Raw genomic sequence first — 5,318 nt, forward strand, 5'->3', positions numbered from 1 at the left:
AACAAAAGTAAAAGAACTCCTTAAGCTGAATGACCCTTCTCAGATTGTTACATTTAGTCTAAATATATTGTTCGATTTTATGTATTGATGCTTTTGTGTTACCAGCGTTTTTATTTGAATTACTTAATATACTGTTAAGAGGTTTAATTGAAAAAATTGAAATCAGGTCAACTGTAGATGTAAAATAGAAGTGTTAAAGATCTGAAAGCTGGAAGCACTTACATAAATGTGTAACTTACAATGTGTTTTATTGTTATTCCAATGCTGAAGTTATCTCATAAGTTGTTGAAGAAATTTGGGGGTTGATATCATATATTTTTTTACTAAATGTTACCTTTTTTTGAACACTATAGAAGTGAAAAATCCCTCCAGAGTCCCACATTCGGACTTTAGAACACAAACATTTATTACATTTAGTAGATTTGTGTATTTTGTGCGATTGTATTGTGTGTCTAGTGTGTCAGCCATCCATCCTCTGGATGCTCCAGGTCTCTAGTCTGGATGCTCCAGGTCTCTAGTCTGAATGCTCCAGGTCTCTAGTCTGAATGCTCCAGGTCTCTAGTCTGGATGCTCCAGGTCTCTAGTCTGAATGCTCCAGGTCTCTAGTCCGAATGCTCCAGGTCTCTAGTCTGGATGCTCCAGGTCTCTAGTCTGGATGCTCCAGGTCTCTAGTCCGAATGCTCCAGGTCTCTAGTCTGAATGCTCCAGGTCTCTAGTCCGAATGCTCCAGGTCTCTAGTCTGGATGCTCCAGGTCTCTAGCCTTTGTGTCGTGTTCGTTTCTCCCCCCTTACTTTGGTGCTCCCAGTCAAATTTGACCGGCCTGTTTTAACTGCCCTTACATTAACACAAAAACCATTGATCGTCACCAAATTGTATTTAACTCCCTTTTAACCTGTAAACAATGTCTCAGACTACTGGTTACATGAATAACTGCAGTGAATAGACACAGAAATTGAAAGTTGTATTCCAAAATTAACATTTAGTGTAGAAAAATCAAAACAGAGACCAAATTCACAGAACATCAGAACATCAACATGAACACATTGTGTGTGTGTGTGTGTGTGTGTGTTCAGACACAGGAGTGGCATTTTGCAATCAGGTCACAGTGTGCCTTGCAAACATAGGCATCACATTTGAAACATGTAAGACTTGTCTTATTGTCTCTAGAGTGGGGGGGAGAGTGGCCAGGGCAGTGGCTGGGGCTTGCAGACTCCTCACCAGACTGCAAGAGGCTGGTGTGCGGGGAAGGTGCTGGCGCCGTTGAATTAGAGGAGTCACTAAAGCTTTCCCAAGCTCTGCCAGGAAGAGTCTCCTCTTGAAACATTTCCCCTGATTCCAGGCTGGGTCGATCGCTGTCCACACCACATATGCATTACATGCAGACACATCAAGGATGTTGTGGAACACAGCCACAGGCCAACGAGCTGTCATTCGCTTGCAGGTGTATGTACCAGTAAGCTGCAATGAAAGAAACAATAATGAATAGATTGGAAACAATATTGAACCTGTCTTACACAAAATGCAATGTTTTACATGAATACAAGTAAATCAAATGCATGACAGATGAAAATATACATTAATTCAATTTTTTTTCAATTCAACTTTATTTATAGAGCGCATTTCATGCACAAGGCAGACTCAATGTGCTTCACAATACACATAATTACAGTTTAAAACAACAACAACAACAAAAAACACAGATTACACAAATTACATTGAAGAGTGCAGGTAGACAAGCCATGCCATATTCACCACATATACACTTACTTACTCACACATGTGCACCCACTCCCACAACCACACATGCACACAATTCAACCAAATGCTGTAGAGAAAAGATCTTAATTAGAGATTAATCTGTTTTTAAAAATGGCTACTGATGTGGCAAGTTTAACTGTGTCAGGCAGGGTGTTCCACTTTCTTGGGGCATAAACACTAAAAGCTGCTTCTCCTTCTTTGGATCTGGTGTGAGGGATGAGTAAGTTGCCACTGCCTGTTGACCGAAGTGTTCTTGCTGGGGTGTAGGTGATGAGCATATCTGTGATGTACTGAGGTGCAAGGCCGTGTTGTGCTTTATAAACCAGGAGCAGTATTTTGAAATCAATTCTTGTTCTAACGGGTGACCAGTGCAAGGACTTAAGAACGGGTGTGATGTGTTGATATTTCTTGGTGCTGCATTTTGAATTAGTTGTAACCTTTGAATGCTTGATTTGGAGATTCCAGTGAATAAACCATTACAGTAATCTAGTCTACTTGTTATAAATGCGTGGATTAATTTTTCTGAGTCAGATTTTGACAGAAAGCCTCTCAATTTAGAGATATTTTTGAGATGGTAGAAAGATGATCTGGTGATGTGGTTGATATGACTTCTGAAATTTAAATTGCTGTCGATAATTACACCCAGATTTCTTGCTTCAGTTTTGCTGTCAAGGGAGAGAGAGTTGAGGTGTGCTGCAATTTTCAGTCTATGAGCCTGTGCACCAAAGATGAGTATTTCTGTTTTGTCTTTGTTTAGTTGTAAAAAATTGTGTGACATCCATTGATTAATGTCTTTGATACACTGAGTGAGGGATGTTATGGGTGATAGGTCATCGGGGTGTAGTGAAATGTAAAGTTGTGAATCATCTGCATAATTATGATAACTTATTTTATGTTTGCGTATGACATGTGAGAGTGGAAGCATGTAGAGATTAAACAGTAGTGGTCCTAGAATTGACCCTTGTGGTACCCCGCATGTAATGTTCATTTTGTTTGAATGAAATTCACCGATGGAAACGTAAAACTGTCTGTCCTGAAGGTAGATTCTGAACCAGTTTAGAACTGGGCCTGATAAACCAACCCACCTTTCAAGTCTTTCCAGTAAGATATTGTGGTCAATGGTGTCGAATGCAGAGCTAAGGTCAAGTAGAACAAGAATGGAAATTTTTTTGGAGTCTGTGTTTATATGTAGATCATTTAGGATTTTAATAAGTGCTGTTTCTGTGCTATGGTGGGGACGGAATCCAGACTGATACGTATCTAAGAGGCTATTTGATGCTAGATAATTCTTGAGCTGAATGTAAACTGTTTTTTCAAGTATTTTACTGAGGAATGGTAGGTTGGAGATGGGCCTGTAATTTGCAATGACACTTTGATCCAGATTGTTTTTCTTCAGAAGTGGTTTGATGACAGCTGTTTTTAGTGATGTGGGAAATATACCTGACTGAAGAGATGTGTTAATGATATGTAAAACCTCTGGTGCTAAGCAGTTAAAAACATTTTTGAAAAATGCAGTTGGGAGGGGATCCAGGCAGCAGGTGGAGGACCTGAGCTGACCAACAATATCACCAAGTTCTTTCAGATTTAAACAGTTAAAATGAGGCATGACACAGGTGGAGTTTCTGGAGAAAGGGAGGGCAAGTTCAGTTGTAGGTTTTAGGGCAGTAATGTTTTGTCTAATAGTAATGATTTTGTTATTAAAGAAAGAAGCAACATTACCTTACATTAAGAAGCAACATTACCTTATCAAGGCAATCAACGCCTCCTTTGTTTCTGTTGTAGTCCAGGATGATCTGGGGCTTCCTGTGCTCTGCTTCGCTGACAGCGGCGTCTTTGTGTAGAATGCTCATCAGGATGACATTTTTATTTTTCTTGGGCAAATATGACACAAGACTGTGTGTGTCAGTGAAAGCAAATTTGGATGAGAGTGCCTCTCTCCCTCTGGTCGACACCAGTGCAGGGGGAAGTTGAGGCTTGTTCTTCCTCACTGTCCCCACCATGGTGAGCTTTCTTTTCAGCAGCTCCTGACCAAGCCCATGTGATGTGAAAAAGTTATCACATGTGATGTTATGCCCCTTGAGACCAGCTGTCATGTCCAACACAACACGCATGCCTTGGTTTTTTTCTGGCCTTCCAGTAACAGGTTTCCCTGTGTAAACCTGCATATTCCAGGCGTAGCTGCTCCTGGCATCACATGCTGCCCAGATCTTGATCCCATACTTGCCTGGTTTGCTTGGGATGTACTGTTTGAATGGACAGCGACCTCTGAAAGGGACCAGGCGCTCGTCCACTGTCACCTCAGGGCCTGGATTGTACATCAGTGGTAGGCGCTCCACTCACCTGTCCCAAACGTTCCTGATGGCAGCCAGTTTGTTGTCTCGCCAGCGGAAAGGTCGTGTAGCTCTGTCATCAAATCTGATAATTCTTGAGAGGACATGAAACTGTTGCAGGGACATAGTTGACCGGAATATAGGCCTCCCTGACTCTGCATCCCACAGACTTTTTGTAGCCTCATTGTTGGACCGATGTACTCCTGCTAGAATCAACAGACCCATGTAGGCTTGGAGGTCTACCTGGTCCAAGGCCTTCCATGTGTTCGCAAACACACGCCCCCCTTCCAGGTTTGTCATCGCCAGTATAATTTCCACAATGGACTCTGGTAAAAAGAGTTGGAAGCTGGACTTGATGTCATCCACACAAGATGTTGCATACCGTGTTCGCCCTGGTGACATCCTAATGATATTTGATATTTTACCTCTTGCTCTGCCTCCTCTGTCCTGGGGGGGTGAATACCAGAGCAAGTTGCCATCCTTGGACTGGAATGTCACCTCAGGTGTGTCTTCCACAGGGGCCTCTTCCCCAGGTGCCTCTTCCTCAGGGGCCTCTTCCTCGCCATCTGTTGACTGTTCGGTCTCATGATGGTCTGGATCAAAATCAGGATCGTTGTCTTCTATTTCTGAAACATCCTCCTCTATTTCTGGTTCAACTCCAATCCCGTCTTCATCAGTTTGAAAAAAAAGGTCAAAAGCCTCTCTGACAGAAAAACGTCTGATTGGGCGCCGACTCATTGTGTTCAGAGTAAAATAAGAGCAATGCACAAGCAAGCTATATATAGGGGATCTGTGAGAAGATATCATACGTTTTGTATCAAAAGTGTGGTTCACGTGGGGGGATGGACACATTAGCCTGGGAAAGAGCCAGGTTCCCATAACAAACACCTAATTGGTAACTTTGAAGTGTTACACATTTAGTCTGGAAGGTGTGGTTCACGTAGGGGGACAGGCACATAAGCACGGGAAAGAGAGGACACATGGTCAGTCTGAAAGGGGTTCACGTGGGGTGGAGTGTGTGTGTGTGTGCGTGCGTGTGCTATGAGGGGCATTTTATGCCCGCACACTATACTAAAACGCGTGTACAGCGCCTATGCGATGACATCAAACGTCTAACGTGCGCGTGTAAATTCCATTCACTTTCAATGGACAGACAGGCGTCACGTAGCCGTCACGCAGACGCTGTACACGCGTTGTTGCGCATACGCCTACGTGACGGCTGCGTGACG

The 5,318-nt window shown here is 42.8% G+C and overlaps 1 pseudogene; it reads right to left on the reverse strand.

Moving 5' to 3' along the window:
* Positions 1-1,096: 1,096 nt before the first annotated feature.
* On the reverse strand, positions 1,097-4,827 carry LOC131986923 (piggyBac transposable element-derived protein 4-like; annotated as a pseudogene).
* Between the last annotated feature and the right edge of the window lie 491 nt (positions 4,828-5,318).

The sequence above is a fragment of the Centropristis striata genome, chromosome 15 (assembly GCF_030273125.1).
Source record: "Centropristis striata isolate RG_2023a ecotype Rhode Island chromosome 15, C.striata_1.0, whole genome shotgun sequence".
NCBI classification, from domain to species: domain Eukaryota; kingdom Metazoa; phylum Chordata; class Actinopteri; order Perciformes; family Serranidae; genus Centropristis; species Centropristis striata.